Here is an 11,496-nt window from a genome sequence, read left to right on the forward strand (position 1 = left end):
GAGGGCAGGGCCAGTGAGGTGTAGAAGTCACAGGGTATGGGTGCTCAATGCTCAGAATATGGCACCTTCCATGCCTCAGATGGGGCAGACGAGGGATCCTTAGAGATGGGGCCCAAAAAAGAGGAAGTGAGGCCACTATCTCTGAAGCTGCTGTGAAAAGATACTTTACTTTGTGCAAAATGTGAGAAAGTACTATCACTGTGCACCAGGACCTCTCCAAAAACAAAATGCCTACTATGTGCTGCTGTCCTGTGAACTTGGTTTTTTGTTATTGTTGTTGTTTGTTTGTTTTTTGTTTTTTTTTCTGGATAGGTCTCATTCTAACCTAAGCTGAACTATAACTCACTCTGTAGCTCAGGATGACCTCAAACTCATGATTGTCCTCCTAGCTCTGCCTCCCAAGTGTTGTGATTTAAGGCATATGCCATCACACAAGGCTCCTGTTAACTTTTTCTGAGGTGAGATGATCAAACATCTATTCATCCCAGATAGGCACCAAGGATAGACCAAAGAAATGATTCCATACAAATGTAGTAATGGACCAATGATTTTAATTGGGGTTACTTAAAGGAGCACCCTCAACTTATGGGAGGCTTTACCACTGAAGAAAATTTTTTTCTCCCAGTAACTTCCAATTGTCTACAAATCTTCAGGGAGGGGAAGGAGATAATGGGCCCCATCTCCATCAATTGTTAACTTCAAATAGATCCTCAGGGAGGAGTCAGGCATGTGAGCCCCTCCATGACAGAATGTTGATGGACCCAATCTTATACAAGTCTCCTGCAGGTAATGACAGCAATTCTGCTGAGAGTTTGAGGGCAATGGCCTTGTTATGTTCAGAGGACAGCATTACATAAAAACTGGGTCTTTTGCATAAACTGTCTGCTTTCTGAAGAGGCTCATTCTCACCACAAGGCCCAAGGTCTCTCTCCATGCTCTCAGTTGTCTGGGCAAGAGTCTTGGGTGTCACATCAAGAGACCCAAGTGATGGGAAGATACCCAGTTAACAGAGGAGCAAACTGCAGATCAGAGAGGGCAAGGCTTTAGCCCAAGTTGCAGAGCTTAAAAATCTCAAAGGACTCCAAGCCTGTCAAACTCAATCTCAAACCCTTTCCCTTCACCATGCTGTTCCACCCTCATTCACTAGGGACAATGCCTTATTAGCCCAAATATATTTATAGAGGTGTGATCTCAGGCAATGAGCTGACCCCAGACAGGAAGCATCTAGGCTTTTTTGATCACTACCTGCTCTCTCACACCTAGGATGCTCCTTTGAATATGCCCTTTCCTGTTAGCATCATATCGAGAATCCAGAATCACCATGTGGAATGGTCCCAGAAGAGTGAGGGCTTGAGGATGAGCTTATCACTGGGACAAATACCTCCCAAATTCACTTCAGATGCCAGGGTCCATTGAAGCTTGAAGTTCAAGGAGGTGTAGACTATCCTAGCTGGGAGGTGTGGTAGCTAAAGGCTGAAGCAACTGATCACAGCTGCATATACCAGGAGGAGGTGGAGTGTGAGGGATGCCCACAACCAGCTAGCTTTCTCTGTTTTATTTGGCTCAGGACCCGAGCCATGACATGGAGTTGTCCAAGGCTAGAATGGGCTCTCCTATTTCTTTTTCGAAATTTCTTCCATTTTAATTAACCTAATCTAGAAAATCCGTCTAAGACATGCTAGAAATTTGTTTCCATGCTGATTCAAAATCCTATCAAATTGGAAATTGCTCTAAGCAAACATGCTAAGAAAGAAAGCATGGTGATTTGAATGTAAAATATCTCCCATAGCCTCATGTGTTTAAGTTTCATATTTAGTCCCCAGCTGGTAGAGCTTTTGGAAAGTGGAACCTTTGGAAGGTGGAGGCTTGCCTGAAAGAGGTGTGTCAGCAGAGGTGGACCTTAAAAATATATAGTTCAGCCCCATGTTCCAATGATAGCTAGTTCACTTTTGCTGCTTCCTGCAACCTAATGTAACAAGATGTGATGTCCTGCTGTGTGTTCTCACCATGCTTTTCCCACCATAATGAAACTTTCCCTCAAAACTCTAGGCTGGGGCTGGAGAGATTGCTGAGTGGTAAAGGCACTTGCCTGTCAAACCTAAGGACTCAGGTTCAATTCCCCACTACCAAAGTTATCCAGATGCACATGGCGGTACGTGTGTCTGGAGTTCATTTGCAGTGGCTGGAGGCTCTGGTGCACCCATTCTCTCACCCTCTCTCTCTTTCTTTCTCTCAAATAACTAAATAAATATAAAATATTTTTTAAAACTGTAAGCTGAAATAAAGCCTTTCCTTCTATAAGCTACTTCTGTTCAGGTGTTTTGTCCCAGCAGCAAAGAGGTAACTGCTACAGAACGCGAGGGAGAGACAGTGTTTCTGACACTGATAAGTTATTAAGGACAGCCCACACATCCCTACACCCCCCACCACACACACACAGTACCACCTCCAGTCCTTCTACACTAGAACATCAGGTGGTTTTAGCTCGTGGGAGGGTGGTGTGTCACCAGCCACAGTGTCATATGCCTGTCATCCCAGCAGTAGGGAGGCTGAGGCAGGAGGACTGCAGTTCAAAACCAGCCTGAAGTACATAGCAAGATCCTGTCTCCAAAGAAAATAATCACAGGCTGAGGAGATAGTTCAGTCATCAAAGTGCTTGCCTTGCAAGCATGAGGACCTGAGTTCAATCTCCAGAACCTATGTATTAAAAAAAAGTGCCAAGGTGCAGCAACTTGACTGAGACCAAAATCATCCAAGGTAACTGGGACTGCACCAGGGAAGGGTCTCACTTGGTCACAAGATGACTTGGATCCCTCAACAGACCAGAAATCTTAACCTCTATGGTGATAGAGGATCTGGTTGTTATGATAACCACTTTGGCATACATACTTGGGGCTGTTTTTGATGGGATGTGTACAGTGTTTAGTTAACTTTTAGAATCTACCTGTATTTTATTCCACTCAGCCTACTTGAATACTCCCATAGCAAGGAAATTCAACCCCTAGGAGCACCTTTGTAGATACTCTGACAGTCTTAAGAGCCACACCTAACACCTTAAGCTCCTACCCTGAAAAAATATAACATCAAATCAACTGATACAGCTAAGAATATCCAGCTAGCTAGAAAATCCAAGTGTTAACTTAATCCAAGATGCAAAAATATATACATTATAACACAAGGAACACTAAAAGGCAAGACGATATAAATACACCTAAAAGTATTAAGGCATCAGAAATGGCCTCCAGTGAGAATGAGTTAGAGGAAATGCCTGAGAAAGATTTCAAAAGAATGATTGTAAATATGATCAAAGAAGTCAGAGAACAAATCAAAGGAGTCAAAGAGGAACTTACAGAGGAAATCAAAGGAATCAAAGAAGATGCAGGACACCAATTTCATAAAATAAAGAAGGCAATACAAGACATAAATAAAGAAATAGAAATAATGAAGAAAAACCAGTCAGAATTACTAGCAATGAAGAACACAGTTAATGAATTAAAAAAATCTGTAGAAAATCTCACCAGTAGAATGGATGAAGGAGAGGACAGAATATCTAAGCAAGAAGACCATGTGGCAGATCTAATGCAGTCCAACAAAGAGAAAGACAAACTTATAGAAAAGTATGAGTGGGAATTTCAAGATATTCGGGACACGATGAAAAGATCCAATATTAGAATTCAGGGCATAGTAGAAGGAGAAGAATTCCACTCCAACGGCATAGTAGGTGTCTTCAACAAAATCATAGAAGAAAATTTCCCCCAAATTGGGAAAGAAGTGCCAATGCAGATAGAGGAAGCCTTTAGAACCCCAGCCAGACAAAACCTGGAAAGAACCTCTCCTCATCATATTATAATCAAACTACCAAACACACAAACCAAGGAAAAAATACTGAAAGCAGTTAGAGAGAAAAATCAAGTTACCTACAAAAGCAAGCCCATCAGGATTACAACAGATTATTCAACACAAACTTTTAAAGCCAGAAGGGCTTGGGGTGATATATTCCAAGTTCTGAAAGATAACAACTGTCAACCAAGGTTACTTTATCCTGCAAAGTTATCCCTTCAAATAGACGGAGAAATAAGGACATTCCATGACAAAACCAGTTTAAAGGAGTATTTGAAGACAAAACCAGCTCTACAGAAAATACTTGATAGAATCCTCCATGCTGAAGAAAAGGAAAAGCACACATATAAGGAACCTAGAAAAACAAGCAAGACTCAAAAACTAGTTAACACAAGAGAGCACAGGTAGAACCGGAACCACACACACACAAAAAAAGGCAAACATAAATACACACCTTTCAATAATATCTCTTAATATCAACAGCCTCAATGCCCCAACACAAAGACAGGTTTGCAGACTGGGTTAAAAAGCAGGATCCTACAGTTTGTTGTCTCCAAGAAACTCACCTTTCTACAAAGGATAGACATTATCTTAGGGTGAAAGGTTGGAAGACAGTGTTTCAAGCAAATGGGCCTAGAAAACAAGCAGGGGTTGCTATCCCAATATCTGACAAGGTAGACTTTAGTCCAACGTTAGTCAAGAAAGATAAAGAAGGTCACTTTATAGTGATTAAGGGCACACTACAACAGGAGGACACTACAATCCTAAACATATATGCACCTAATATGGGGCCTCGCAAATTCATCAAAAAAACACTATTAGAACTAAGGTCACAGATGACACCAAACACAGTGGTGGTGGGTGACTTTAACACCCCACTCTCATCAATTGACAGGACATCCCAGGAAAATATAAGCAGAGAGGCATCTGGAGTAAATGAGGTCATAAAAGGAATGGACCTAACAGATATATATAGGACATTTCATCCAAAGGCTGAAGAATATACATTGTTTTCAGCAGCACATGGAACATTCTCTAAAATAGACCATATATTAGGACACAAAGCAAATCTTAACAAATTCAGGAAAATTGAAATAATTCCTTGCATTCTATCTGACCACAATGGAATTAAACTACAAATCAGTAGCAAGAAAGGCTATAGAGCATACACAAAATCATGGGAACTAAACAATACACTACTAAATGATGAATGGGTCAATGAAGATATCAAGAAGGAAATCAAAAATTATATAGTGTCAAGCGATAATGAGAACACAACATATCAAAATCTCTGGGACACATTAAAAGCAGTTCTAAGAGGTAAATTTATAGCCTTAAGTGTCTATATTAAGAAATTAGAAAGGTCGCAAGTAAATGACCTAATGCTTCACCTTAAAGCCTTGGAAAAAGAAGAACGAGGCAAACCAAAAATCAGTAGGCGGGAAGAAATAATAAAGATTAGGGCAGAAATTAGTGAAATAGAAACAACAAAAAACAATCCAAAGAATTAACGAAACAAAGAGTTGATTCTTTGAAAGGATAAACAAGATTGATAAACCCTTAGCAAATCTGACCAAAAAAAGAGAGAAGAGACACAAATTAATAAAATCAGAGATGAAAAAGGTAACATCACAACAAATTCCACAGAAATTCAAAAAATCATAGGGACATACTATAAAAGTATATACTCCACAAAGTATAAAAATCTGAAAGAAATGGATTCTTTCCTTGATTTATATGACCTACCTAAATTAAATCAAAATGAGATCAATCACTTCAATAGACCTATAACAAACATGGACCTCCGAACAGTTATCAATAATCTCCCAACTAAAAAAAGCCCAGGCCCAGATGGATTCACTGCTGAATTTTACCAGACCTTTAAGGAAGAGCTAACACCATTGCTTCTTAAGCTTTTCCAGGAAATAGAAAAAGAAGGAATTCTACCAAACTCCTTCTATGAGGCTAGCATCACCATGATACCAAAACCAGACAAAGATAGAACAAAAAAAGAAAATTACAGACCAATCTCCCTCATGAACAGAGATGCAAAAATTCTCAACAAAATATTGACAAACAGAATACAAGAGTATATCAAAAAGATCATTCACCCCGACCAAGTAGGCTTTATCCCAGAGATGCAGGGATGGTTCAATATATGCAAATCTATAAATGTAATACATTATATAAATGGGTTGAAGGACAAAAATCACATGATCATCTCATTAGATGCAGAGAAAGCATTTGACAAAATCCAACATCCCTTCATGATAAAAGTCCTACAGAGACTGAGAATAGAAGGAACATATCTCAATATAATAAAAGCTATTTATGACAAGTCTACAGCCAACATATTACTAAATGGGAAAAAATTGGAAGCTCTTCCACTAAAATCAGGAACAAGACAAGGGTGTCCACTATCCCCACTTTTATTTAATATAGTTTTGGAAGTCTTAGCCATAGCAATAAGGCAATAGACACACATAAAAGGGATACAAATTGGAAAGGAAGAGATCAGTTATCATTATTTGCAGATGACATGATTCTATAAATAAAGGACCCTAAAGATTCTACTAGCAAACTGTTAGAGCTGATCAAAATCTACAGCCATGTAGCAGGATACAAAATAAATACACAGAAATCAGTAGCCTTCATATATGCTAACAACAAACACACTGAGGATGAAATCAGAGAATCACTCCCATTCACAATTGCATCAAAAAAAAATAAAGTACATTGGAATAAACCTAACCAAGGAAGTAAAGAATCACTACAATTAGAACTTTAAAACACTCAAGCGAAAAATTGAAGAAGACACTAGAAAGTGGAGAAACATCCCCTGTTCCTGGATTGGAAGAATCAATATTGTTAAAATCGCAATCTTACCCAAAGCAATCTACACATTTAATGCAATCCCTATCAAAATTCCAAAAGCATTCTTCATGGAAATAGAAAAAACAATCCAAAAATTCATTTGGAATCACAAAAAAAACCTCGTATATCTAAAATAATACTGAGTAACAAAAATAAGGCTGGTGGTATCACCATACCTGATTTTAACCTATACTACAGAGCCATAGTAACAAAAACAGCATGGTACTGGCAAAAGAACAGACATGTAGATCATTGGAACACAATAGAGGACCCAGATGTAAGCCCAAATAGCTATAGCCATCTGATATTCAATAATAATGCCCAAATTACTTATTGGAGAAAAGACAGCCTCTTCAGCAAATGGTGTTGGGAAAACTGGATATATATCTGAGAAGGATGAAAATAGATTCTTCTCTCTTGCCATGCACAAGAATTAAGTCCAAATGGATTAAAGACCTTAACATCAGACCTGAAACTCTGAAACTGCTAGAGGAAAAAGTAGGGGAAACCCTCCAACATATTTGTCTTGCAAAGACTTTCTGAATACAACCCCAATTGCTCAGGCAATAAAACCACAGATTAATCACTGGGACATCATGAAATTACAAAGATTTTGCACAGCAAAGGACACAGTGAAAAAAGCAAAGAGGCAACCTACAGAATGGGAAAAAATCTTCACCAGCTCTATATCTGATAGGGTATTAATATCTAGGATATACAAAGAACTCAAAAAGTTAAATAATAAGGAATCAAACAAGCCAATCAAAAAATGGGCTATGGAGCTATATAGAGCATTCTCAGAGGAAGAAATACGAATGGCATATAAGCATCTAAAAAAATGTTCTACGTCACTAGTCATCAGGGAAATTCAGATTAAAACTACATTGAGATTCCATCTCACTCCTGTCAGATTGGCCACCATCATGGAAACAAATGATCATAAATGTTGGTGAGGATGTGGAAAAAGAGGAACTCTTCTACACTGCTGGTGGGAATGCAATCTGGTCCAGCCATTGTGGAAATCAGTGTGGAGGTTCCTAAAATAGCTAAAGATTGATCTACCATATGACCCAGCTATAGCACTCCTAGGCATATATCCAAAGGACTCATCTCATTTCCTTAGAAGTACGTGCTCAACCATGTTTGTTGCTGCTCAATTTATAATAGCTGGGAAATGGAACCAGCCTAGATGTCCCTCAACTGATGAGTGGATAATGAAGATGTGGCATTTTATACAATGGAGTTCTACTCATCAGTAAAGAAAATTGAAGTTATGAAATTTGCAGAAAAATGGATGGACCTGGAAAGGATTATACTAAGTGAGGTAACCCAGGCCCAGAAAGCCAAATGCCATATGTTCTCTGTCATATGTGGATCCTAGCTACAGATGACTGGGCTTATGCGTGAGAATGAAAATACTTAGTAGCAGGGGCCAGTAAGTTAAAAAGGAGACATAAAAGGAAGGGAAAGGAAGAGAGGAGGGTACTTAATAGGTTGATATTGTATATATGTAAGTACAATGATTGTTATGGGGTGGTAATATGATGGAGAATGGAATTTCAAAGGAGAAAGTAGGGGGGAGGGAGGGAATTAACACGGGATTTTTTTATAATCATGGAAAATGCTAATAAAAATTTTAAAAAAAGAGTCTAAAAAAAAGTGCCAAGGTGTGATGGTTCATGCTTATAATTCTGGCACTGGGGATGCAGCGACAGGACAATCCCTAGGACTAGCAGGCCCCCAATCTGGCCTAATTAGGGAACCCCAGGCCAATAAAATATTGTGTCAAATAAAGGTGGACTACATGCTTAAGGATGAACATATGTGTACTCATAGCCATCCACACATGAGCATGTACACACACACACACAAATCATCAGGGTACATATAGTGATACACACATGTAATCCCAGTATTCAAGAGGCTCAAGCAGGAGGACTGACACAGGTTCAAGGCCAGCCTGTGCTACACAGAGAAACCCTGTATCACAAAAAAAAAAAAAAAAAATCAATCAGAGCCAGGCATGGTGGCACACACCTTTAATCCCAGTACTCAGGAGGCAGAGATAGGAGGATCACCGTGAGTTCAAGGCCACCCTAAGACTACATAGTAAATTCCAGGTCAGCCTGGGCTAGAGGAGACCCTACCTCAAAAAAACCAAAAATAAATAAATAAATAAGCAAATAATCAACCAAATAATAAGATCTGACTTGGGTTAGGGAAGGTGGCTGAGCAGTTAAAGGCACTGGCTTGTGAAGCCTGCTGACTCCAGTTCCATCCTCCCAGCATCCATGTAAAGCCAGACACAAAATGGTACATAAGTCTGTGATCCCAACACACCTACAGCAATAGAAGGTGAAGCCAGGAGAATCTCAAGCTCACAGGCCAGCTAGTTGGATGTTCATTTACAGTGACAAGAGACCCTGCCTTGAAGGAGATGGAAGAATAGCAAAGACAACTCATGCTCTGGGAGTATTCTGCCTGTGTAGCCTAGAGCCTTCCCAGTGATTTCTCATCCCACAAAGGAATGTGCTCTCAGCCAAATCAAACAGCAAGGTTTATGGAATGTTCCCTAGTGAGAGAAAGGGGAGGTTCCTATGGTAAATGGGGGCTGGTTCCTCCCTCCAGGAGCTCATTTTGTCCATCCCTTGGCTGGCAATCAGACCAGCAATGTTGATAACTCCATAGGTGACCTGCTTGGGACCCTTTGAGTCTACATCTTACATCTAAAAAACAGGTCTCATGAAGCTTCCCAGAACTTGTGATCATTTCATCAAAGTCAAGCACAGTGACAGTGGTGACAATCTTCCTGGTTCAGCTCCCTGAGTACTTGAATTAAAGACAAATTCCAACATGTCTTGTCCTAGAGTCTTTTCATACCATCATACATGCTTCCTGGTAGCTGGAAGCGCATCTGTCTCTTCTGTGGCTATCAGAAAGAAACAAGTTCTGAATGCCTCAGAACTGAGTGCAAGTTCTGCCATTCACTGACTATGTGATCTTGAACAAGTTGCTTGCCATCTTGATCCTCATGTTCTCCTTAAAATTAAGAGTGGGATTATACCTCCCAGGTAGTTCAGTCTTCAACAGTGAGCCACTTGATCATGGAAGTGCACCTGGCCTGATGCTTGGACCCAGAGTGCAGAATAACAAAACACATGAGGCCCTTTTCATCACAATGCTCATGTCTGATGGGGAAAGTTGACAACAGGAAATATCACCAAGTTATATGGTGCAGGTAATAAAAATAATAAACAGAGTAATGCTACACTATTGGCCTGACAGGAAGTTGTGCCCATAGGTAAAATAATGTCATGATATTATGGAGGCAACCAACCACTATCTGATTGGACTTGAGGCCCACTTTATAGGAGGGAATCCATGCCTGATACTATCACCTTTGTCAAAAGCTTAGGAAGTCATAGGTACTAGTGGGAAAGCTGCTACTAATATTTTATTAAATGAATATGTTGTGCCCACTAAACTGCCATGTAAACATTTTGTTTATGCCTATAAATTAATGTTGCTTGCAGCTTTGGTCAGAGAAGATTTTTCTGCAGTGGGCTACTACAGAGAATTATAAACTGGTCAAAATGACAAAAATACATGACTGTTAAGAGTTCAATACTAAATAGAATATCTATATCACATCATGGGTGGTGGAGGGGCTCATGAGGCCACACCTCTCCCTGGGGATTTATAGGCAGTTTAATAAGGGATAAGCATTTTGTTCAGTATTAGTCCACTGGTAAGTTGCTCATGCTTCAGTAAATAACCCCCACCCAAGTGTGTGTGTGTGTGTGTGTGTGTGTGTGTGTGTGTGTGTGTTGTAATTAAACTCAGTGAATCACAAAATAAATGAAACTATGAGGGGGACTAGTTGGAAATAGGAAGGGGCTCAGCAGAAGTGGGAGTGAGATAAGAGACAAGATAAAGGAGGAGAATATGCTCAAAATACATTTATACATGTGTATGAAGTTATAAAAAAAATAGCAGAGTGAGGGAACGTAGAATGTAGTTATGAACACTAAGGTCATGGAGGAAATCCCTTCAAATGATCTTTGAGCAGAAACTTGATTGGCATGGATGAGCAGGCTGTGTGAAAGGATCACTCCCTTGACAATTTTTGTTTGTTTGTTTGCTTGCTTGCTTGCCTGTTTTTGGAGGTAGAGTTTCATGCTAGCCCAGGCTGACCTGGAATTCATTATATAGTCTCAGGCTGGACTTGAACTCACAAAAAACCCACAGTAGTTTGTAATTTCACAGTTGTTGCATTTCACCCACTACAGTGAAGGTCATGAGATAGATCCATCAAGCCTCAAAGTACATCCAGTGCCAGATCTTCTGGTGAGAGCTGCCAGAATCTTGGCAGAAGTGCCAGGATATCAAATGAACAGGTTTGAGAGAAAGAAACACAGAGAAATCTTTAGAGTAGTAGTGGGTTTCAACCTCCCCAGGTCATATTTGTTGGGGTTCCAATTCTGAGAATCTGAAAATCACTCCCACCAGCTACCCAGCCAGTAAGAGGGCTCAAGGTGGGGATCCACAGACTTGTCCAACCCAAGGAAGATACTGTTGAAGGAGTCTGCAGTGACATTAAGTCTTGGTCTTCCCAGGTGTCTGCTTTTACAATTCATTATTGTTTGCCTGTGAAACCGAAGCCAGATATACAAGGTGGTACATGTATCTGAAGTTTGTTTGCAGTGGCCGGAGGCCCTGGTGTGCCTATTCGCGCTGTCTCTCTCTCCCTCCCTCCCTCCCCCTCTCTCTCTCTCTCTCTCT

Source organism: Jaculus jaculus, chromosome 1 (assembly GCF_020740685.1).
Source record: "Jaculus jaculus isolate mJacJac1 chromosome 1, mJacJac1.mat.Y.cur, whole genome shotgun sequence".
NCBI classification, from domain to species: domain Eukaryota; kingdom Metazoa; phylum Chordata; class Mammalia; order Rodentia; family Dipodidae; genus Jaculus; species Jaculus jaculus.